Below are 26247 nucleotides of genomic sequence, written 5' to 3'. Positions count from 1 at the left end.
GAATCTCAGATGATTTGTTCCACAATCCAAAAATATTTATGTGAAAATGATTACAGTACTTTTTATAATACAAAATAATAAAGAAAATACAACATATAAAGAAAAATAAGCAAATTCACCTGCACTTACCTTTGAAAACCTTCGTGGCTGGCGTGAGGGAGACAAGAGAGAGGAGGGTTATTGTGTCGGACAACTTTCACGATCACTAACGGAATCCCTGCTGTCTGTTGGCTCAGCGTAATCTTTTTCTTTTCGTGCCACTTTATCACGGAACCTATCCATGACATTTGCTTTTGCCTCCTTTTGAGGATTTTGCTGTAATGTGACATTGCATTGTTGTTAAGCAGATTCGTTGCTTGCACTGCGGCAGCCTTATTTGGGTGGTGCTTTTCTACACAGTTTTGCACTGCTTTGCACATTGTACACATCTTCCTAATCTCATTTCAAGTGAGAGATCCCTCCACCTTTTTCTCCTCCTCCTCTGCAGATGAGATGCAGACATAGACTTTTTATAAAATACTGCGGTTTTGGCTACTCATATACGTTGTACATACTTCTTGATGATTTCCTACTTAACTTCCCCCATAATCATCTCCTCCTTCTTATTGCCTTTGGTTTCAGCATTTTTCCGCATGGGGGCTATTGTATACGCTTGCACAGTTGTTGACTACAGTACGGTATTCATAAACTCTTGTCATATACAGTTATTTATTTTTTTAATACTGTATTTAACTGGCAATAAGGCAGCAGAGGAAAGGGTCTATATCTGCAGGAAGACTGAGCTAGAGTGAAGCAAAGCATTCCTAAGCTGACTCCAGTCTGCAAACGCAAAGGACTGTCCATAGGAGCTTTGAAGTGACAAAAATACACTAGTGGCAGTTGGGGGACCTTTCCACCGTTCTGAAAAATCACTGATTTCTGCCAAACACCACTGTCTGAGACCGAGCATCTGAGCATGGGAGACGGTCACCCACAATCCCACAGCGAGAGAGAGAGAGGGAAGGAGAGAGAGAGAGAGAGAGAGAACCATTGGCTCAGTTGTGGTCATGTGACGTTTGGCATCATGTGCTAGTATTGCAAGACATCGCTTGTTTATCAAGTTACAATTTATTAGAAATGTTTGCTCATCTTGCAGAACACTCACAGAACAAGTTATTCACAATCCAAGGTTTTGCTGTATATAGAATATTATCAAATTTTGCCGGAGTCCAGCCCCAGCAGGTCCAGGGTTCCTGAAGGACGAACGGCATCAGTGAAAATAACAAATGGACACAGAAAACAGCAGCGTGCTCGACTGGCCGCTTTATTGTGGCAAATGTGGCATTACATGTGTTAGCAATTTCCTTGTCGCATGCGTTATGTTTCTCGGCTTTACCTAATTCTAAAAAATGTTCCTTTGTGTAATCACCCGTTAAGGAACCTCACGGTTATTTCTTTGTAACGTTCCCTCCTGCCTTTTGCTTATTGTTAATTTCTTCATACTACTTTCATTATGTATCTACGTTTATTTATAGTTTATAAAGCGTTTGCTTCGCTATTTTCATGAAAGGTCATCTAGCTCTCAACACGTCAAATGGAACGTTTACAGGGACATGACTTCTTAGTTGTTCCTTTGAACCATTTGCGGCACAAGGAACAAAAGCGTTCGCTTTGGTCTGGGTGCCGGGAGGGAGCCAAGAGGGCCCTGGGAACCCACGCCTTATGCGCTCCCAGAGAGACAATGTATACCTAGGAACTAATGAACCATTCTGTACCTTAATCCCCCAGGTCCAGTTATCATCTGGAATGCCTCCTGGGGGCCAAGTGGGCCTAGGGGTTGAAGTAACTTGTATCCGTAGATACATTCCTTTGTTGCCGGAGTGGGGATTTCAAACCCATTTGTCCCCCTCCTTGGCTGGGAAATATATGGGGCTGTCCTTCCTTTAGGTAGAGGAGTCTTTATAGGGGGTGGCAAGGGCTGGATGCAGGGCCGCATAATTTCCCTGCGGAATTTTATTTCTTTCCCCGATGGTTCTTTTCCCGGAGGGCCTGTCGTGGGCAATTCCCCAACCGACCGATCCCCAGGTACTTTCATTGGTAGGCGGGCTGCCCTGACCAGCGCTGAGGCCAAATTGCATGAAAGCCAGGAGTACAAGAAGCTTCACTTTCGATGGGCCGCCATGCAGTCCCGATCCGTCCACCACCCGGGCTCTGCCGTCAGGCTGGTTGGATAGCTTGGCTTCTGGCAAAACTTTAGTTTTAAAAAACTCGGAATGTGAGAATATAAAAATCATATCCATCACGATAGACTCCATTGCTTTACCAAACAGCTCCAAAGTAACAGTGGTCTTAACGTAATAAAAGTTTATTTCTTGATCTTGTCATAGTCCAGTGTGGGTCATCAGGTCTCCTTTGCTCCTCTCCTTTCAGCTGGCAGATGGGGAAAGAGGACAGAGGTCACTTGTGGAGGTATGGTTTGCCTCTTCTTGTGAGTCAGGGCTGGCAGTGGTGCACGTTGCTTTCACTCACATTGCTTTGCTCACACCCGACTGCAAGAGAGGCTGGACAAGGAAATTGAGGAACAAGCCCAGGAGGGAGTGGGGAACACAGATGTTGGTAAGCATTAGCAGTCTCTTCTTCAGAGTTACCAATAATACCTTGGCCCTGGTAGGGGTTGAGAGACAGGGTAATTCAATGATTATAATAGACCCTGAAGTCAGCCTGAGATACTGAGAAAGGAGATGGGAGTTTTTCATGGCTTTAACTTTGGGAACAGTCTAGGGTGCTGGTGAGATCCTTAGTGGAGAGACTGAGGAGACAGTGGGAAATGCACACGGGTAATGGAAGAGACGTAGGAACTAGGGTAAGGTATTGAGGCATTTCTCTGGGATGAACACATACATATTGCAAAGGCTGCCAGAGACTGATGGTAGAATATTTACTGACCTCTGTTAAAAAAAAAAAGAAGTGTGGGAAGAAAACCACGGAAGCAAGGACAAACCAGCCAGAGAAGCGGGAAGAAAACCAGGCTATTCCAGAGCCATGGGTGCTGAGCTTGGTAAACTCTTTGGGTTCTGAGCAACAGTGGTTGCAACAGATGATGTGGTTTTATTTTTATTTATTTTTTAAAAAATTTTATTTTTTTAATTTTTATTTTCAATCCAGTAGAGTTAAATACAGTGTTATATTAGCTTCAGGGGTACAATATAGTGATTAAATAATTCTGTATATTACTCAGTGCTCATCCAGATAAGTGTGCTCTTAATCCCCTTCATCTCTTTCCCTCCACCCACCTCCCCTCTGGTGACCATCTGTTGTCTGTAGTTAAGAGTCTGTTTTTTCGGTTTGTCTTTTTTTTCCGTCATTTTTTTAAAGTTTATTTATTTATTTTGAGATAGAGAATGCACGCAGGGGAGGGGCAGAGAAAGAGGGAGAGAGAGAGAATCCCAAGCAGGCTCTGTGCTGTTAGTGCGGAGCTCCAGGTGGGCTCTAACTCGGGAACCATGCGATCATGACCTGAGCTGAAATCAAGAGTCGGACACTTGACCAACTGAGCCACCCAGGCACCCCAATTTGTTTTGTTTCTTAAATTCCACATAAGAGTAAAATCGTGTGTTATTTGTCTTCCTCTGATTGACTTATGGCACTTAACATTGTACTCTGTAGATCCATCCATGTCATTGCAAATGGCAAGATTTCATCCTCTTATATGGCTGAATAATATTCCATCACACACACACACACCACATCTTCTTTATCCGTTCATTAGTTGATGGACACTAAAGCTGCCTACATGTTTTAACTATTGTAAATAATGCTGCAATAAACACAGGGATGCATGTATGCCTTCAAATCAGTGTTACTATATTCTTAGGGTTATACACCCAGCAGTGGAATTACTGGATCATAGCGTAGTTCTCTTTTTCACTTTTTGAGAACTTCCATACTGTCTTCCACGGTGGCTGCACCAGTTTGCATTCCCACCAGTGGTACATGAGGACTCCTTTTAGATGATGTGTTTTCATAAAAGAATTTGGGAATGAGAGAGAGAGAGCTGAAGATCCCATCTCAGCAGGTAAAAGGAGGAACCTGATAGAGTTAGAATGGTTTTCAAGATAGATTGTGCCTCTAGCAGCATATGGTCTCTTGATTTAGCAGCCCTCTCTCTCCCGTTTCTCTTTGCCTGTTTTAACTTACTGTGCCGCTGAATGACTGGCTCTCTCTATGTGTAACTCACACTCATATCTTCCAAGAGAGGAGTCAATCGATTTGGGTAGATGTTAGATAATATAGGGAGCTCTTGTGGGCAGAGGTCTGGAACTGGGCCTCCACTTGTGCTGTGAACATGGTCAGTTGGCCCAGAATCTACTCCTTTCTTTTCCAGGGACTAAATCAGAACAAAAAGAATTAAATAACACATACACAGACTTCATTTTTAGGGAAACCGGGAGACCCCCGTTGTGCAATGGCAGCCCGAGGCATGTGTCAGGCAGAGCTGTGTGAAACGCTGTCGGGAGTGGGGGGGAGTGGAGTTGGACGTGCCCAGGCCGGGGGTGCTGAGTGGCAGCACACTTCAGAGAGAACCTACAGTATAGTTCCTTAGGAGAGAAACCAAACCCAGACATACGAGAGATACCACAGCTGGCGGAGCTATGAGAACAAAGCTGAAACAGGATGAGAGTCAGAACCTAGTCACCTGCGCGGGGACAGGCGAGGAGCCAAGGGCAGGAAGATTCACAGAGAACACGCAGACTTCGGCTTGTAGAGACTCCAGGTAAATCAGTTTGGAAGAACTCCGGAAATCATTGTTTCTTCTCAGGGAACCCACTGGAAGAAGAGAAACCAGAGATGATTGGAAAGTTTTGGCAAAAGACTCTTTGCAAGCTCTGAATGTGTGCAATATTAGAATTGAGGAGTAAAAGGGAAAACACAAAATTTTGGAATGAGGAGGTGAGAGGCTTAATGCGCTTGTAGTTGATGTCCTTGCTCCCAGCTGATGGGATGAGCTGCGTGTGTGTTAGTTACAGTTGTTCCAGGAAAGAAGAAAGATGCAGTGTGGAAAACAAACTCGGAGACTCTGAAGCAGGGTGATCACAAGGGTGTCCCCCAGAGTAACCTTCTAGGGATCTGTGCATCTTTTGCAGGCCGAGTGGCCCCCTCACCTTAATCAGACTTGCGGTAACTTGGGTTTCCCCTTTCAGAGATGTCCCGGGTAGATGGGAGCTAGCACGTGACCTGCCGCAGCAGCAAGATGTGCCCTAAAGCCTGGCTTCCCGGGGATGTCTTGGACCCCAGTGTTGGTTCTTTACAATCTCAGAGACTCTACTGTCTTTCTTTGCTCTCAGGTGAGTTTTCGTGGGCTGAGTACAACTCTTTGTGAGGCTGTTAAATACCTGGTTTCCCTGTCTCCTTCTCAGCCCTCTGTCTCCTCAATGGTCCCCTTGGATCCCCTGCATCCCAGAGCCCTTGCTGAGCACAGCTTTATGAAGATTTGAGGGTGGTGACGGTGGAGTTGCTTGGAAAGCCAGTCCCTCGATCCCTCTGAGGAAACTTAGTGCTGCTGTATTATGTGCAGCTGGTTTGTTACAAGCATATTTTAATTAAGCCACATAGTGAGTGCTGAATAGGCTTGGCAGAAGTTCATGTGGAAAACAAAAAGGGAAAAGAAAAATGGCGAGGTGGCTTCTTTCCCGATAGCACCAAAATGAAGTGGTCGGCTTAGTGAAATCAGTTTGATTTCCGTGAAATAAACTGATCGGTTTGTTTGTTTGGCTCGGCTGATTGTCTAGTCAGTATTGTATGCGTGAGAATGGAAGAACCAGGGACAGGAAGAAGGGGAAGACTTGGCTCATTGCTCAGAGTGGCTGGAGTTTCTGTTCAGTCACGAGTGACGGCAGCGGGCTTATCTGTGGAATTTACAAAATGGAGGAAATGTCCCTCGCCCACTAACGGCCCCTCTGTGTTTCATGAAATCCTAACAGTTTTGTCCCTACCATCTTGGGCCCTGAAGAGTGATTTATAAATATAAATGATAGACAAATGCAAAATACAAAATGCCCCATGGAATAATATATTAAATCACTATGATGTAGTCGTACGACAGCTCGAATTCATGTATGAGTGGCCTTCTGGGAACCTACCGGGGTCCTCCTAAATGGGGCCAAGAAGAGAACGATTCCAATGGGCAAAGGGGAGGCAGGGGAAGCGCAAAGGGCACAGGGGATATTTGACTAAGGTGCTACTATAGTGAGAATTGGAGCCTTGAGACTGGGGCTGGAAAGAAGTCTCAAAAAGGGAGCTTGGAGCCAGGGATTAAGTCAATTTATTTTCTAATTCTGCATAGGGCCAGAGCTGCTGTTGCCAGAAATGGAAATTTCACATACACCGCACTGACCTCCTTTCCTAACATTATCCTGAAGCCCTCTTCTCTTTGGGCTAAGAGGTGAGAATAAGGAGGACAAAAGAGCAAAAAAAGGGCCAGTTATTTTGGGTAGTCAGAGAGGGAACATAAGAAATACTGCAGTTAAAATTGGACAGAGAGAAGCAGCAGTTAAAAGCCAACCTGTAGGAGATGAGACCAAAGGGTAAACTTCAAAGTCCCGGCTCTGCCTCCATGGAGTGTCCCCCTTCTCATCCTTTTTCAGCAAAAAGGACAACAGTGAGTTTGTCCCAGTGATGGCCAGGGACCAGGAGCGGATGCTGTAGTGTGTGGTGTTGTTTCAGTCTCAGGACAAAGCCCTGTGTCCCGGGCCAAGCCAAACGATGTGTGGAGGTAGGTCCACAGAATTGCAGTCTAATGGTTTTTCCTTTGGGAAATTGCCTGGGAGTTAATCCTTTGCTTGGAGGGGTCATTGTGTGCTGAGTACTTTGTTTAGGGACTGATCTGCTGAGCCAGCAGTTTGAAACATCCTGTGTTGAGAGTACTGATGAGGGACAGGGCTGAGAATAGAAGCAGAGCCCCAGAAGTACAGCCCCTGGGGGAAAAAAATACCACCATGCCTGTGAATATGAGCACGTCGGAAGAGGAACTGTGCCTTATAAGTTGTTGTAGGTTGGGTTCCTTGGGAAGCAGACTGTGAGAGATGGGTATCGGCAGTAGGGAGTGCCTATGAGATCCTGTCATCAAGGGAAGGGAAGGGAGCAGGATTGGATAGAAGGAGAAGTTGAATGTGCCCATGGGGAACTCTGGACCTGGTGTGGCCATTCAGTTGACATGAGTACAAGGGAATGAATGGGCCTTTATATGCCCACAATGATTGGATTCAGGCAAGAGGTGGGACCTTGGGTAAGGCAGGTTTCTCCTGATGAGGGAGCATAAGGCAAGCTGAGGGCAAAGCACAAGCTAGCACACCTGTACCCCCCCCCCCCCCCCCGCCTTTGGGACGTGTGTGACATTTCTCAGGCACTCCTGGCTGCCCAAGAACAAAGGAAAGAAGACAAAGCGTTAACTGATAGAGATCCCAGTCATGCAAGACAGGAGCCTCCATCAGTTTACACATATCTTAAGAAATTACAAGAAAAAGGCAATCTTACCAATAGCCTGCTCTCCAGAAACCTGCAGGAAACTCAGTTTCCTGGAGGCCCAACATCACCCATCCCTCTATGGTGATGTGGGGAAGAAAGGCAAGAAGGGAATAGCAGGTAAAATTAAATGTCCTGACTTGCTGCCCGTTGACAGATACTTGAGGCAAATACGGAGTATTAATGTTTGACAGATACTTGAGGCAAATACAGAGTATTAATGTTTCTCGAAGAACGCCCTACCGTCCTATTGTTAGTGTCTTAATAGGGGGAAAACAACCTTAGGTTGTTGTTGGTATCCTAAGATACCAAGCCTCAGGTATCTTAGGAGTCCTCTTTAGCATATCACAGTCCCTCTGGAGGCCTCCCCTTTGACTTTACCTCCCTCACCTCCATAGTATATGGAGCCACTCTTCACAACCCCTGTGCAGCTCTTCCTGCCCCCAGGGTCCTGACCCTGTGCTTTAATAAAATCACATTTCTGCACCAAAGGCACCTCAAGAATTCTTTCTTGTCCTTTGGCTCCAGACCGCTGCTCCCTCCCGCCCCATTCCAAAATCCCATAACTCCAGCCAAGGCAGGCACCGAAGAGGGACAACAGCTTAAAACTGTCTTCCGGGAAAGCTCCCGGCAGCTGGGAAATAAATCCATACGATCTGACATGCTTAGCACCTAACTTGATACAAGGTGACGGTCAGTGCTGACACGTATTTTCTGCCCAGGTGTTGGACTGGTTTAAGAAATAAGGAAAAAATAACCAACCCATCCTTCTCTGGATCCCATCTCCGTTAATCCTGTGACTTCCATCTGCGCTTATCCTTGGCAGGTTGGGATGAGTTAAGGACGGTTGATAGAAAACCACCGCCTGGACATTATCCACGTTACTAAGTGGAATCGTCCCTGAATGCAGAGTGTCACTTACATTCTTCCCAAGTGATAGTCCCAAGTGGGGCCACTTCAGCCCGCTAAAGGACATTGGGCACGTCTGGAGACATTTTTGATTCTCATGACAGAGGACGCTGGTGCTCCTGGCATCTGGTAGGGGGAGGTCAAGGATGCTGCCGAATGTCCTCCAACGCGCAGGATAGCGCTCAGCGCAGAGAAGCATTCGGCCAAAATGTCGGTAGCTCGCGAATTGCCGTCTCGCCCCATGGAGTACCGAGCGTGTCTGACGTACTCTCTGCCCTTGCCGGGAGCCCCGTCCACATTACCACAGGTATCTTTTGGCTTCCGGTCCCACCGCACCTAACTTGTGTGTTGATTCGGTGTTGCTGGATTCCGCCTCATTCCCTCAGTAGACTGAGGGTGCCTGGAAGCCAGAACGGTTTCTGTTGACTCTGTGTCCCGCACGGGGTAGGAGCTGGTGGAGTTGTAGTGAGACGCTTTGGGCGGGCACTGATTTCAGGAAGCCGATGCTCCTGTGACTGACAACACCGGTGTTCCTCCCAGGGTACCGAGCACTTGCTAGAAGGCACCACGAGGTGGGTCTCAGCGTGGATCGTCAGTTGAACTGGACAGAGGGCAGTGGAGCGTTTGCAGCGTGCGCCGGAGACTGTGGCTGACCGTGGGCCTTGGTTCCTATTTGTATAGCAGGGTGATTGGGGACTCAGGGGAATCCTGGCCCGAAGGTGGTGGGTGGTGTTCCCTTATTTCCTCAGGGTCTCAAGTAGAGGCTAACAAGCGTCTGAAGCTGAAGACAGGAGGAAGCATCCTGGGAAAAGAGGACTTTGGCACATTGGTCTTTTGTTCCTTTCTTCCCCTCCGGTGATCTGGACCCCTTGCCCTGTGCACAGAATCCGGGGGACATGTGGTCCTCCTCCTGATTTCTTTGTGTCTCTTGGAATCAAGACTGCCTGTGAGCTTGGGTAGGGGCCACGCGCCGGCTGCAGTCCTCTGCTGGGGGAAAAAAGGGGTATAAAAACCTCTTCTGCTTGTCTGTGCCTGAAAGGAAAAGCAGAATTAATTATTATTATTATTATTATTATTATTATTATTATTATTATTTAGAGAGGGAGAGAGAGGGAGAGAGATAGAGAGAGCAGTAGAGGGAGAGAAAGAGAATCTTAAGCAGGCTCCATGCCCAGTCTGACGTGGGGCTCCATCTCATGACCCTGAGGTCATGATCGGAGCCTAAATTGAGAGTTGGATGCTTAACCGACCAAGCCACCCAGGCACCCCTAATTTTTTTTTAATTCATTTTAATTTCCAGTATAGTTAATATACAGTTATATTAGTTTCAGGTGTACAGGATGTGATTCAGCAATTCTGTATGTTACTCAAAGCTCATTACAATAAATGTACTCTTAATCCCTTTCACTTACTTCACCCATCCCCCCTCCTCCCCAGTGGTTACCGCCTCTTCTCCAGCGTATGCCTTTTGGTTTGTCTCTCTTTCACTCTTTTTTTTTTTTTTTTGGCCCCTTTGCTTGTTTTTGGTTTGTTTCTTAAATTGCACCTGAGTGAAATATGATATCTTTCTCTAATGAACTCATTTTGCTTAGCATAGTATTGTTTAGCTCCATCCATGCTGTTGCAAATGGCAAGATTTAATACTTTTTATGACTGAATAATAACTCATTGTATATATACAGAGCACATCTTCTTTATACATTCATCTATCGATGGACACTTGGACAGCTCCCATAATTTAGCTATTGTAAATAATGCTGCAATAAACATAGAGGTGTGTGTATCCCTTTGAATTACTGTTTTTGTATTTTTTGGGTAAATACCCAGGAGTGCAGTTCCTGGATCGTAGGGTAATTCTATTTTTAATGTTTTGAGGAACCTTCGTACTGTTTTCCACAGTGGCTGTACTAATTTACATTCCTACCATCCATGCACAAGGGTTCATTTTTCTCCACATCCTCATCAACACTGGTTGTTTCTTGTGTTTTTGATTTTAGCCATTCTGACAGATCTGAGGTGGTATCTCGTTGTAGTGTTTTATTTTTTTACTTTTTAAAAAAAATTATTTATTTTGGGAAAGAAAACAGGGGAGGGGCAGAGAGGGAGGGAGAGAGAGAATCCCAAGCAGGCTCTGCACTGCCAGTGCAGAGCCCATTGCGGGGCCTGAACTCACAAACCATGAGATCACGACCTGAGCCAAAATGAAGAGTCGGATGCTCAACTGACTGAGCCACCCAGGCACCTCATCTCATTGCAGTTTTGATTTGCGTTTCCCTGATGGTAAGTGATGATGAACATGTTTTCATCTGTCTGTTGGCCATCTGGATGTCTTCTTTGGAGAAATGTCTATTCATTTATTGTCCCTATTTTTAATTGGATTATTTGTTTTCTGGGTGTTGAGTTGTATAAGTTCTTTATATATTGTGGGTGGTAACCCTTCATTGGATATGTCATTTGCAAATATGGAGAAGCAGAATTACTAATCAGTTTTCAAATTGGCCTCAGAGGCTGGATCCTTGTCCCTACTGACAATAACCCTGGGTCAACAGATTGTGTCATTGTCCCCAACAGCTTGTCATTTTAATGTGCAAGTTTATTAGACCACCCAGTACAATCAGAGTATTAAAAGTCCCCAAGATTAAAACTGCTTCAGTATAGGGTATATATTATTGTTCATGGAGTGATTTATTTTTCTGCAAGAAAACTATAGGTATTTCTTGTGGAGCCGTTCAGCCTTGATTCTTAGTTCTGGAGTCTCATGTGATCTATCCTAAGTGGGATTGTAATGCTCCTCCCTCTCTAGTCCTTGAAGACCTACTTTGTGGTGCACAGCCCTTAAGGAGACATCGGAGGCACTGTTTCGCTCACACCTGTAAAGCTCATATCCCCCTGTCCTGTGGAAGAATATGTCACTTACATAACACATTCAGTCCAATTGTCACAGTCATGATCTATCATTCAGTTAGGTGTTTAGGATGTGTTCTCGTCTACTCAGAATAAAATCATTATGAAAATCCAGGGAGATATGCATTTTCTTGGGCAGACATTAGTTTTTAAATTGGAACATCTCCCTCTGTTATTGATTATTTTTGTATGAACATACCATAAGTGATTGGATCAACTTATAAATCAGTCATCTGCCAAATTAAGTTCTTAAAATCACCATCACTACTGGGTTATGCTAATGTGAAACCCAGTAAACATGAGAATGTTCTTATATATCTAACAAGTAGAGAGATAGGTTGATGTTTTCCCAAATGCTTCATCCCCCGAGCTACCCACCTTCTTTCCATCCCCCTAGTGAGTGTTCATGCGTGCACACACACACACAAGCACACTCCTAACAACCATCTAGCAATAGATCAAAGTAATTAAAGCCCTAAATCCATAAGTGTAGTCATATTTGGAATAATGACTTGTGAGCCTCATCATTTGTGATCACTGGTTCCACTTGGTTCATATCGCTCTAGATGTCTGATCCCAAGTCAGACATCTGGTCTTTTACTTGGGGAGACACACAGAATTTTAAAGTAATTTTTTAAGGCAAGATGGGTAGGGGGCAGTGTTTTAGTGAGAAGAGAAACTTGTGTAGATGTAAGTGCAATATATTTATTTATTGCACAAAACATTTAACCTGTCTAATATAAAATTTAAGCAAATTTGTATGGGTGCAACCACCTGGAAACTTAATTTTTTCCAGATTTATTGTGAAATAATTGATGTCACATTGTATAAGTTTAAGGTATACAACATAACGATTTGGTATATGTCTGTATTGTGAAATAATTACACAGAAGGTTGGTTAACACATCCATCACCTCACGTAGTTACAACTTCTTCCGTGTGTTCACTGAGAACTTTTAAGATCTCCTCTTAGCAGCTTTAACATACACAACACAGTATTGTTAAAGACAGTCACCATACTGTACGTTACGCCCCCAGAACTTACTCATCTTAAAACTGGGAGTTTGTACCCCAGCTTTATTCACTGCCCTGCCCACCCCCATCCTGGACAACCACCAATCTCCTGTTTCTAATGAGTTCTTTTTTTTGATTCTCCATGTAAGTGAGATCCTGAGTGTTTGAGAAAGATTTTCAACAGCAAATTTATTAATAATGTATTAATAACATAGTAAATATATTATTTAGAGGCAAAAGCCAAGTCTGAGTTCATAGTATATCAAGCAGTTGCGTAGAACATGGAAGAAGAAAAATGCTTGCTGAAAAAACTCCAGCTGGAATGACAGGACAATATAGATTAAGGAAATCAGAGATTCCATGAAAGTGTTGTGAAAGAAGATGAAGTTTGGAATAAGAAAGCCCAGGTTAGAAATTTACTGTCTTTTGAGGCTCAGCTGTAAAATCAAACAGGCCTTCTAGGTGAAGATGGAGATCAAGGAGATGTGTGTGAAGGTGTTTTATAAACTCCAGTGGCGTATCAGTTACTACCTACCATCATCATCATCATGATTTATTCAATATTTATAGTGAAACTGATTTTCGTTGAGTGGGGCACTGAGTTCTAGTCTCCAGGGAACAGCAAACACAGTTGTTTTTTGTTTTTGTTTTTGAAAGATGGAAATAATTCCCTAATCCTTCTGACTTATTAGAAGCATCTGTTTCACCAGACAACCTCTGATTTCCTTTCCTGAGGTGCTTTTTACAACTGAAGTAGAAGGGACTCTCGTGGAATAATTTGGCCGGGGCAGGATGTTTTAAGACTTTTCTTTTTTTCTTTCTTTTTTTTTTTTTTTTAATTTATTTTTGGGACAGAGAGAGACAGAGCATGAATGGGGGAGGGGCAGAGAGAGAGAGGGAGACACGGAATCGGAAACAGGCTCCAGGCTCCGAGCCATCAGCCCAGAGCCTGACGCGGGGCTCGAACTCACGGACCACGAGATCGTGACCTGGCTGAAGTCGGACGCTTAACCGACTGCGCCACCCAGGCGCCCCAAGACTTTTCTAATCATCACCCATTTCCCTGAAGGAGGGCCCTGTCTCTCAGGGTGTGAAGCACAGGGGAGGTTCATTTGATGAGAAAACTGAGGCTGTGGCACCATGAAGCTGCCTGGGTCGTAGGGCATGTGTTTGGGGGCATCTGGAGGGGCAGAGAGTTAGAGCAGGAGGGTTCTGGCAACTAGATGCAGGACCATATAGAAGTAGGAGAGAGCTCTAAGCCGTCTTCCTGACATCTCAGGCCAGTTCTGCTCATGAAAGGCTGATATTTATATGTCTTCAGTATTTCCCACAAAGAAAACCCTACCTGAATATGGATTTTATAAATCTGGCTTTCTCTCATGCCTTATGTGTAGTTCTTTCTTTTTGCTCTTTTCGTCTTTGGCCGAGAGAGAGAGAGAGAGAGAGAGAGAGAGAGAGAGAGAGAGAGAGGGGAAGAGGGAGGGAGGGAGGGAGAGAGAGAGAGTGATTGATTGTAAAATGCCATGACTGACCAGCCCAGAGATGGTGTTCTGATTCCTGGTTATTTTGGGCGTCTGGTCCTAAAGGAGGGAGGCTAAAGTCCTAGGCGGAGAGAAGCTATGTGCTAAGGGTGGGGAACTTGGGGTTCATGATGTGAGGTGGAGCCAAAGAAGGTAATTCTTTGATGCAGAGTCAGCAAAGGTGCCCAGAGCAACCGCTTGGGGGAATCTGATGGACAGGAGCACCTTGGATCACCATAACTTGGTGTCACATCAGGGCCGGCTGAAGGCTGCAGGTTACTGATATGCTGCTAGACTCAGAAAAGATGGGACTAGGGTCCAGAGAGAAGGTGGCCGCAGGTGATGTTAGCCCGAGTCTGCAGTTTGGTAACAGCCGGGCCCGAGCAGTGGCTTGATAGGCAGCCCCTGACTTGGCTAGGATGACCGGAGTGCCCGGTCCCCCCCCCCCCCCCCCCGCCGCCACTGGGCACCTGCGTCTCCGCCTGTCACAGCTCTCCCTTGCTTTGGGTAGCTACTCTCTCTTGGATCTTGTCTCTTCGGCTCCCTGGCCTCTCAGACCCTGCTTGTCCCCCACTCCTCAGTTTGTGAGCGTACCTAGATCTTCCACACCAGTGTCTGAAATAGTCCACTAGTCCTTTCTTGCCTGCACAGCCACCCTTCACCCCCTTCTAGAGCCGCTTGCAATCCCAGGACTAGCAAGGCCCTGGTAGGAGAAGGCCTTTTCGATGGCAGAGTCTTTTCACCAGCATAGAACACAAATCTCTACCACAGGTGAACCAATTTTATTTCTGCAAGATGCCACCAAGTTCAGTTAAGCAACTACTCAATTTGGCCACGGGTGAGGGAGAGCATGCGTTGGAAATAAATCAATTAAACCAGTTGAATTAAATTGACTGGTCATTTCGGCCCAAATGCTTGATTGCTTTGCACTGGAGAGACATAGCCTTAGAGAGCTTCCAAAACACAGTTCCCATAGCAACCATACAAAGAAGAAATGGCAATAAGAAACAGTGCATGTGAAATTTATTTTATCTTTTTTTGCCTCACTTCCTGTAGGCCCATCTCATATTCCCTTAGGCACTGGCCATCTGGGCATGTTCTTTTTTTCTTAGCAGTTTCCCCAAAGAAAGGACTCTGCATAAAATGCCCTTTCTTATCTGCCTCTGACTGACAGCTTGAGATTGTGATTTGCAATTGTGGACTTCAGTCCTTTGTGTCTCTAATGAAATCCTGCCTCAAACTGGCCCGTCCTTCTCCCTTGAACTTTACTGGTTTTCTTTGCTATAGGATTAGGGAGTTTATTGCAAAAAGGGATTAAGATTTTAGCTCCAGGACCTGTTCTAGATGGTTTCTTTCAGGGAGCACATCATTTTGCACATAACTGCTCCTGCGACTCTGAACTCCTCAAAGGAAAATCCCGGCTTCCAGGGTATCTCGTTCTCCTCCTCCCTACCCTCCTTTTCATCAGTAACGAGGAGGCGATTCAGAACTTCCTGTGTTTCAGCAATTTACAGGCTGACGTTTAATTCAGCCTCCTCTATTGATCTTCGTCTTAACTTGGATGTCTGTCTTCTGAACATTGGACATGTCTTCATTTGAACCGCACTGGGTCTCTGCCTTCAAATAAACACATAGCACAGCCGAGCTACTGGTCTCCCCAAAGCCCCCTGACTATGTGGAAAAGAATTTATTTCCTCTTCTTTTTGAAATCACAGTCCCTGGGAATTGCCTCCAGCTCCTGTTTCTGATACTGGTGCAAAGAGCTTTTGTTAAAGTTGCCTGTTCAGTCCCGTAACACAAATGCTGCTTCAGTCTTTTTTAACCATTCTTTCTAGGATACGCTTCCTGTTTGCTCAGGCTGACATTCAGAGTCTTTCTTTCGCACATTCATCCCAACTTACCTTTGCACTTTATACCAAGACAAGAAAAATGAAAAATCTTTTGCTTCCTCCAGAGTGGTTCCTTACTGGACCCCCCAAAGCCACTTGGCCATTTCTAGCTGGACATCTTTGTTCCTGCCTTCCTTTAAACTGGGATGGCCTCTATCTGCCTCTGTCTGTCTCTCCACTATCCGCTTCAATTGTTTAACTCCATTTCCCCCCCCAAAGTATTTTTTTTTATTTTAGAGAGAGAGCATGCATGCATGCATGAGCCAAGGAGAAGGGCAGAGGGGGAGAGAGAATCTTAAGAATCTTAAGAATCAGTGTGAGGCCCATTGCCATCACCCTGGGATCCTGACCTGAGCTGAAATCAAGAGTTGGACACTCAACCAGCTGAGCCATCCAGGTGCCCCTTGACTGCTTTTAAGGCCACTTTTTATCATAGAAGTTTGTGTGTGTGTGTGTGTGTGTGTGTGTGTGTATACATAGTTATTATTAGGTGCTCCTTGTTTGGGCTTTTGTTAGTGTGTAATTGCTGTGTGAGAAACCACCGCAAAAATCAGCTGAAAACAGGAAGCATGCGTTCTTATGCACAGGGATTTGCCATTTCAGTTTTTACTGCCCTAAAAATCTGTGCTCCGCCTATTCATCTCCCCTAATCCCTGACACCCCTGGTCTTCGTCTCTCCATAGTTTTGTCTTTTCCAGAATGTCATATAGTTGAACCAGACAATATGTAGTCTTCTCAGCGTGGTTGCGTTCGCATGGTAATATGCATTTAAGGTCCTCCATGGCTTTTCATGGCTTGATGACTCTTTTTTTTCAGCACTGAATACTATTCCATTGTCTGAATGTACCATATTTATTCATTCACCTGCTAAAGCACATCTTGGTGCTTCCAACTTTGGAATACAGCTGCTAAAAACATCCATGTGGTGGTTTTTGTGTGGACATAAGTTCTCAGATCCTTTGGGTAAATACCAGTGAGTGCATTTGTTGGCTCATATCGTAAGAGCACGTCTAATTTTGTAAGAAACTGCCAAACTGTCTTCCGGTGTGACTGTACCATTTTGTGTCCCCAACAACAACGAATAAGAGAAAGTTCCTATTGTTCCACATCCTTGCCAACCTTTGGTTTTGTCAGTGCTCTAGATTTTGGTAATTGTAACCAGGGGTATAATGGTATCTGATTGTTGTCTTAATTTTGCATATCCATGATGACATATGATAGACATTGTCTTTTGACATACCTATTGGTCACCCACTGCTTTTGGTCACCTTTACCATATACCAAGAGGTAGTCGAGAGCTAGACCTGTGAGCCATGAGAGTAGTTCCAAGGGGTGCCATCAGTTCAGAGTAAGCAGTCATTGAGTATTTCCAAATTCTCAGGCATTTTAAGTAAGGACTGTATAGTTGCACTGTGATGAATTGAGATGGACAGGTGGTGGTATCTTTATTTGGATGGTATATTTACTCTGTTTGGAAAGCAGAAGCGCTGAAAGAGTGGACCCTGATCAAAAGTTACCCTTTGAATCTATTCAAGGGTAAAACATTGGCTCTTTATTGTCATCTTTGTAGACGTAACTGCCATATATTTGGTCAAAGCCTCCATTTACTCTTGGCAACAATTGCTCTCTTTTTCTTTCTTCTGTCTATCTAACTCTGTCACATAGACTGCAAGTATCCCCTTGAGAGAATTCTGGATTGGCTTAATGCAAACTTGCAGTGTTTCTGATGAGCCCTGGACACACCCTCGGCTTTCTCTTGCAGTTGCTTTGCTGATGGACAGGTAAGATCCTTCCCAAGATGAATTGTTTGTACTGAGAACTCTTAGAGGCTACAGAGGAATTCACAGGTGAAAGGTATTATAAACAGTGTGGGTGAGAAGGTAAGATAGCCCTGAGTTTGAACCAGCTCTACCATTTTCTGTCTCTGTAAGCACAAGTTATGTAACCATTTTCAGCTTGAACTCACTTATTTTTAAATTGGTATGTTCAGTAATTGGTATTACTGTAATTGATAATATTTATCAATTACTTGTAATGTGTTTGGAAGGGTGGTAGATGCAAGGATTAAGTGAAATAATGCATATTTTTATGTAAAGCATCATGCTTGGTGAATATGAGGTGCTTTTATTGCTTATCACTTCTCTTATTCTTGACTTTTTTAAATGTTTATTTATTTTGAGAGAAAGCACGCATGTATGAGCAGGGTAGGGGCAGAGAGAGAGAGGGAGCGAAGGAATCCCAAGCAGGCTCCATGCTGTGATTGTAGAGTCCAATGTGGGGCTTGATCTCAGGAATGGTGAGATCGTGACCTGAGCCGAAACCAAGAGTCAGATGCTTGACCGACTGAGCCACGCCGGCGCCCCTTATTCTCGACCTCTTGGGAGCTTCTGTTCTTTATGCTCTGACGCCCTTCCTCTCATGACCAGTTCATCCACACATTTACATTCCTTGATTTCACTGAACTTTAAGCAAATCATCGATCAACTGACAAATCATAAATAAATATGTTATGAGTGTAGATCACCCTGGGAGCCTGTAAATGAGTAGTTCCTTTTATGATAGGCCAGGAAAATACATGTCTTTGGAATTTCTTATTCTCGAATTTCTTATTCTCAAGCTATACCTCTGTCCATGTCGGCAGTTTTTAGTTGGGGACAGTTTTGCTCCCCACCAGACGTTTGGCAATGTCTGGAGACATTTTTTATTTCCACCAGTGGGACCAGGACAGAGTACTACTGGTATCTCATGGGTAGGAGTCTGGGTTGCTGGAGCATGTCCCACCCCACATCGGATAGCTCCCTCCCTCCCTACAATAAAACATTATCTGGCCCAAAGTGTCAATAGTTCTAGTACTGGAAATGCCAGTTGGAGTCCAGTTGGAGAGAAAGGGATTCTTGAAGTGAAGAGAAGATCTTGCCAATTCCCACTCTTACTTGAAGAAGCATGTGGAGTGTGGACTTAGGGAGATGACTAATGGTGCTGAACAACTTGGGTTATTCACATTCTGAAGACTCTGTAAAAATCCATGTGGCTCTGGTTGATTAAATGGAGGGAGCAAAGTTCTTCTCCTCTCATTGCTGACGGATTAAGGTAAATGACTCAGAATTCCTTGGCAGAAATTACTGACAACAATCTTGTTTTCAACTGCTCTAGAGCCTAGGATTAAAAAGCATACAAACATGGGTTGACAGCCAAAACACAGGCCCAGAGCTGTCCTTCCTCTTACTCACTTAAGCTTCCCTGTGTGTGAAGCCTGGATGCTCAGAGAATGACCCTCCGTTTCTCTGCAGCTTCCCTCGGAGCGGTGGCCGTGTTGGCCCAGTTCTCTTGGGCATGTTGTCCTGGGAGGATTCCCACCACACACCCTGACTCCTCCTTCCCTTCCATCACTTATTATGTGGAGTCTTGGAGATCCTACCTCTTAGGTTGCATGTGGCTATTGACAGAGGTGAGTCCCGGAATTGAAGTTTATCATCCAGAATCAGGCTTCATCTATCAGAAGTTGTTTGAAACAACAGAACTTTGCTGAATTACACCAGGAGGGAGAGGGTCAGAAAGTAAAAATCAAGGGGAGGGGAGCTAGCCTGAAAACTGGAGTAGTGGAGTGGTCTGGATAGCTGTTCACCAAATCCATTTCCTTTTTCCTCCCGAGCTCACAACTAGACTTTTCTCGCCTCCCTTGCAAGTAAGCTTTGGGCTTGCTCGTTCGTACCAGACCCATAGAAACTTGCCACCTATTTGCCCGCTGGATTTGGATGTTTAGAGCCACCTTGAAAGCCATATGTGGAAGATGGCAGCAACTCTTCTTCCCGAAGTAACATAATAGCCAGCGTGTAAGAAGCAAGAACATGGCCAGAGGCCTGGATGGAAGCCAACTGGGGACCAAAGAAGTCAGCTCGCAGCCAGCAGGAAGAAGCAGATGCAAGAAGACAGTGATGATGATGGAAGAAGGGGTAGGTCTGATTTTTACTCACCGGCTATTACTTGCTGGGGAGCTTTCACTCTGGCTGCATCTGGCAGATACCATTCCTTTTCTGGACAATGATTTTGGACAGTCAAGAAGGGATTTGATAAACCCATGGGACTAAAGAATAATTATGTCACTGTGGTCAGAAGCACAGCCCTCACTCTGACCCGTGTGTCTGGGGAGGCGGGAGTCAAAGGCAGATGATTTCACTCCAGAAAACACCAGTGATGTCCTCCCCTCTTCACACCTTCCACTTACTCTGGCCAAATATTTTTCCTTCATTATGTTCCTTGGGGTGAAGAGGAATTCTTTTCAACAAAGAAAAAGGTACACTGATGAAAAAACAAGCGCTTCTTTCCTGAACTTTCTGTTGCAAGTACCCTCAGGTTTTAATTAGGAGTCTCTTTTTTCCCCTACCTCAAACCTGGCCTCTTTCTGAGCAGCACAGGTGCCCATAGAAATCATTTGGAAATGGCCCGGGAGCTTGTTTAATGTCACTGCCTAATCACTTTGCTAAATGTCACTGCTTCAGAGCGTGCATTTTTATCTCAGGTTCCTTCTCTTCGCAAGATAGGAGCCTTTCAGTACATCTTCAAGGAAGAACAAAACCTTCTTCAGTGTGGTTTCACTTTTCTTCCCCCCTGGTATTTCGGGAGAGATTCTAGGCAGGGACCACCTGTACCAATGGCCAGGTAGTGTTTCTCTTGCAATAAGGAATGTGGTCATTTGTGACACCCAAGATTCCTTTTCATGCAGAGATTCAGAATTTTATGTCTTTGTGTCTTCCAGACTCCTGCAGTTTAGTGAGGCCCTCTGCCACCGTGACCCGAGGGCATACACGGCACTTCTCAGTTTTCCGTGTATGTTTTAATGGTGTAGATAATCGCTCTGATCTTCCCTTAAGCTTCGGCCCTTACCCCAGACTCGTATTCCATGCTCATTTTCTCCAGCAAGCGGAGAACATTGGTACACTTAAGCATGTTGTAAGCAAACCACCGAAAGGAAAGGACAGTGTTACTCATTCTCTGTGGCCTTGGCATGGAGGAATAGGCTGATCATACACACAACATCAGAGCACTTACACAAACGATGCAAACGTGGACAACTGAATAGAGAAACAGACATCAGTGTAATAATAGCAGGAAAATTCAATATCCTACCCTCGACAACGGCTAGAATATCAGACAGATGACCAATAAGGAAACAGTGGGCTTGAATGACGCTCCAGATCAAATGGGCCTAGTAGACATATCCAGAACCTTCCATGTAGCAGCAGCAGGAAAGGTGCACATGGGACAGTCTGTTGAATAGGTCATGTTGGGTCGCCTGGGTGGCTTGTTTAAGGGTCCAACTTTGGCTCAGGTCATGATCTCAGGGCTTGTGAATTTGAGCCCCTTGTCGGGCTCTGTGCTGACAGCTCAGAGCCTGGAGCCTGCCTCGGATTCTGTGTCTCCCTCCCTTTTTGCCCCTCTCCCACTCACGCTCTGTCTCTGTGTCTCTCAAAAAAGAATAAACATTTTAAAAAATTTAGAATAGGTCATGTGAGGTTACAGAACATCTTAACAAATTTAAGATGGTTGAAATGCTACCAAATATCTTTTCTGAGCAAAACAGAATGAAACTAAATATCAGTCTCAGAAGAAAAAGGAGAAAATCCACAAATGGGTGGAAATTAAGCGACACGGTCTTGAACAACCGTTAGGTCAGGGAAGCAATCAAAGAGGTAAAAAAAGGAAATATCTTAAGACAAATGAAAATGGAAACACGACATACTAAAACTTACAGGATGCAGCAAAAGCAGTACTAAGTGGGACATTTGGAGCAGTAAATGCCTATATTAAAAAAAAGAACTCAAATACACAACCAACCTTACAACTCAAAAAAATAAACTAACCCCAAGTTTGGCAGAAGGAAGAAAATTAAAGATTAGGCTGAAATAAATGAAATAAAGAATTGTAAAAAAAAAAAAAACAACAAAACAGTGGAAAAATCAATAAAACTAAGTTGGTTTTTGAAAAGATAAGCAGAATTGACAGATCTTTATGTAGAATAACAAAGAAAAAAGAGAAAATGCAAATAAATTCAGAAATGCAAGAAGTGACATTAAAACTGATGCCACAGAAATAAAAGTGATAAGAGACTACTTGTGAACAGTTATGTCCCAACACATTGAACGGCCTCAAAGAAATGGATCCCTTCCTGGAAACATGCCTCCTACGAAGACTTAATTATGAAGAAACAGAAAACTTGAACAGATCAATAATAAATAAGGAGATTGAATCGATTATCAAAACCCACATAACAAAGAAATGTCCCAGGACAGATGGCTTCACTGGTGAATTCAACCAAACATTTAGAGAAGAATTAATTGCAATCCTTCTCAAACTTGCCCAAAAAGTTAAAGAATAGAAAACACTTGCAAACTCATTTTGCAAGGCCAGCATTGTCTTGTTATCAAAGCTCGACAGAGATACTGATCTAGCAACCTGGCTTCAGAGCCCGCAAGAAATTCCAGCAATTCACACTGCTCTCGAAGTGCCTCTCTTCTAGGAAGAGGGAAGTTTTTAAACCCAAAGAGTAAGGTGGCTACGAGTTTGAGACTAAATGGCCTAGTACTACAGAGGCTGGATCTTGTAGGGTTCATGCAGAGAAGAGCAGTGGAGGCATTTAGGATGAAGGCGTGGTCACAGAGCCAACCGCGATTGAAAAGCAACAAGAGCTTTTCAGGCAATACCGCAAACGGAGGTGACCAAATCAGGATCGCTAGATGACCACCAGGTGACCCTATGTGAGGGGAACTGGAGAGAGCCATGACTTGGGGGAGATTGATAAATAACCATTCTCTGCCCCTTGATCTCTGCTCGAATCCTGTTCTCTCCGGTCACCTGCTCAGTTCCATCTGCCTGGCAAGCTTGAGCTCATTCTTCCAGAACCATCTCGAACATCATCTTCAAGAGTTATCTTCTGTGAGACTTGTCTTGGCTCCCGGAGGAAAGTGCTTTCTTCCTCCTTGTGTCTGGCACATCACGTTTATGCTTGTCATTGTAGTGTATGCCACACGGCCTCATTTCCCCTTAGTAGATTAAAAGGCATGTTACAGACTTTTGGTAAATAACCATAACTCTGTAACTAATAAATTGAGTGATGGTGGGAGACAAATATTTCTGTGAAGCACGGAGGCCTGGAGAAGGAAGTGTTACAAAAAGTAGGCATGATTGCTATGGGGATAGTTTAGAGAGGTCTATAGGCATTCACTGCCAATGAACCAGGAGGTCTAGGAGCGTGAAAGTCAACGGATAGAATCTTATCCTGGGTAATTTAGAAGCGATTGAAATGTTCCTAAAATCTAGTGAGATAAGCTTGGTTGTCTTGGGTGAAATTACCTAAGGAAACTGAATCTCAAGATAATTCTACCTCCTGTTTTTTAGTTACAAATAAAACACAAAATGTGGAATGGGGAAAAGACTTTTTCCCCCAGATAGAAAGCTGGTGGTCTGTGCTTAGCTGAGCATCATCTTCCTGGACTATCCCATCATGTCATGTAGCCTTATTCTCCCGGAATATTTAACACATCTGTGCATATTTCTATACAATTATCATTGAGTTACATATGATACATGCTTACAGCTCGCATAACTATGATTATAGATGATATATATGGCTAATCTCCCGTAAGGTATCTAGGTCATTGCTTTTCATACGAGAGATGTGAAATCCTAGTTCCCATATAACATAAAATCCTCATTTTGTAAAAGAAAAAGCTGAGCCCCAGAGACATACAATCTTGTGTCATACATTTGTTTAAACAATGAATCATCAAATCATCATTCAACAAATACTTCAGTGACTTAATTCCCAAAAACATAAAGATGTTGGGTACAAAGATCAATGACACAATCCTTGACATCAAGAATATCACATCTTTCTTGGGAACAGACACCTATAAGCAGCATACTGCCCGTGGAGTGTTATCCTTTAGTTTTAAATCTTTGGAACACACTTTGACAATATATAAGTTTTTTTTTTTTTTTAATGACTTTGGTCCTTCAATTCCACTCTGAAGAAAAAAAAATCCAGTGGAAATAAACTTGGATGTAAGCAAAGATTTATAGAATGTTTTCCCCCCCTTTTAAATAATAGTGTTGCTTATGAGGGTGTTGCTAGATTTCAGAATGAACTATGGCTTGTGATACACAGAAGTCTTTGCATTCATTAAAATGTATGCTGAGGAAGAATATTAACATAGAAAGATGGTCATGACATATTTTTCTAGAGGCAAAAAAGTAGATACCATTGCAGTTTATATTTCACGAACCTATTTTCTTAAGTGTGTATATTTATGCCGAGAAAAAAAGCTCTCAGAGTATTAATAGTCCTCTCCAAATGGTAAACTATGGATATTGTTCTTTTTCTTGTTCCTCTTGGCTGTATTTTTTGAAAAAAAAAAAAGTTTTACAATGAATATACATTTGCTGTAAAAGAAAAAAAATACTTTTAAGGAAAATAAGCTATCTGGAAATCTATGCACCTCTTCCGTTTCTGAATATCGAGATCTTTCCTCATGGAGCCAGAGGCTGGGAAGGTCTGACCTGTACCAACCCATTAATCAGTGACCCACTGGACATGAGCACTTGTCCTTCACTGAATTGTCCAATTAGGCATTAAACGTAAATGCATGTTTAAAAATTTCATGGAGGAAAGTCTAGAGCAAATGTTTTCTCTAAATCCTCGTGAAGAAGAGACAAGTAACGAGTGACTACATCAGAATCCAAGATGCTTTGGAAAAAATTCCGGAGCATCTGAGAGCACAGCTCTGCTCACTCTGTTTTACCTGCCAGAGTTGTTAACTCTTCTGCATGAGGTCCGTGTCCCCGCCAGCCTCCAAGGGGGCTCCCAGATCACAAAATCTCTCTTTGTGTTCAGTGATGGTCTTGTGTTTTGATGGGTTCTATTCTTTGAAAATTGCTAATTCAGGCATACGTGCTATCTCTTTATTAGAACAGCAAGTTACCCAGAACATCCCACTTCCCCATCGTCCAGGGTAGGCAGGTATTTACTGATTATTAGATCTCACTAATCTCTGTTCTCAACAAAGTGCTTTCAATCTATTAGAAAGGCATCAGCATGACATGAAAAGGACGAACTGAGACAAATTCAATGGGAACGCTGTACCAAGGTCAGAGTGAAAACAATATTTAGCTCGAAAAGACCTCCAGGCACTCAGACAGATTAAATTAGAACAGGAATGAGTACATGCTCTCCTCTATTTATTTACTTGGCAGGAGGTGCTTTATTTTATATAGATCACATAGCCATCAGTGAAAATGTACTCGGTTTTTAAAGTGTCACACCCTGTCAGAGAGACACAGAAGGTTGGAAGAGGAAGAGAGTGAACATTTACTGAGCGTCTCTGGGCATCTCCTATAACTCTCACCCTTGAATCCTCCCTGATCCCAATTCTGAGTCCTTTCAGGGAGTTAACTGTGATTCCCATTTCACAGATGAACAGATTGAGGTTGAGTTTCAGAGAGTTCAAAAAATAAATCCCTGGTAGCATGGTTGGTTAATGGCGAGGATAGATTTCAGATCCAGATTTGCCAGATCCCAAAGCCAGTGCCTTTTATCAAGCAACCTGCTGTTCCTGAAGGTCAATGAAGGCCATAGTGTCACGATAAATCAAAAAGGAGGCAGAGAAATCTAGTGTCAGGGAAAGTAGCCTCGGCATTTAGACATTGAAAGCCTTCTGTGTAGTGTCACATACTTTCCCACACTGGTATCCGTGGAGCCTGGGAGATGGGGAGGAAGGGAGGAAGAGAATGTGATCAGGTTATTTGTACCTTTGCAGACACTGGGGTAGGACTGACCTCCGGCAAAGTCGAGGTGCGGGTGGTCATTATCTCTTATGTTGAGTGGGCCTGCTGCTTCAGGGTGGGGCATGGTGTGCAGGTCTGCGGTGGGAATCCAGTGCCCACGAGATTCAGCCTAGTCCCAGCCTGCTCCATACCTTTACTGTGCTGTCTGCCCATTCCTAACCTCCCTGCACCCCTCATCCTTGTTCTACAAGCTTCTGATTTTAAGTCAGCCTCAGCTCTGGCATCAGGGACTCACAAATGGTGAGTCTACCATTAGAGATTTGTTTCATTTGTGGGGAGTGGAGGTGGGATGGGCTTGTCTTACTTTCTGGGTTAGAGAGTCAGGATTGAGCTCAAGGTAACTGATGCGTCACTCACTTGCTCCTCTCAGAAACCGTTCCCCTTGAAGTCCATTTGGTTTCTGATCCTTCGCAGACCTTTCTTCAGGCAGTCAGGGCCATGCTGGACTTTTCAGGATTCTTCACTGAGAGAACCACTAGGTCACAGTCCTCCAAGCAGGAAGATTTCGATAAAACTTAGCTCTCCCATCTCCCCTCTCCTCAGCCCCTGCAAGGTAACTGGTTACATTTGAAAATCTAAAATCATGGAATTAGGACTTTGACTTTAGAAGTTAATAGAATTTGATCTCAAATATTTTCCAGTTCAATAACTTCCCCCATTCACCCGGAGTT

The 26247-nt window shown here is 44.0% G+C and overlaps 1 protein-coding gene across 2 annotated transcripts in view; it reads left to right on the top strand.

Annotated features, from left to right (window-relative positions):
• CD1H11orf87 (chromosome D1 C11orf87 homolog) overlaps positions 1-26247 on the top strand; it is a 305472-nt gene that overhangs the window by 256391 nt on the left and 22834 nt on the right. The window lies entirely within an intron of this gene.

The sequence above is a fragment of the Acinonyx jubatus genome, chromosome D1 (assembly GCF_027475565.1).
Source record: "Acinonyx jubatus isolate Ajub_Pintada_27869175 chromosome D1, VMU_Ajub_asm_v1.0, whole genome shotgun sequence".
Lineage (NCBI taxonomy): Eukaryota > Metazoa > Chordata > Mammalia > Carnivora > Felidae > Acinonyx > Acinonyx jubatus.
This window is presented reverse-complemented; position numbering and strand designations above follow the sequence as displayed.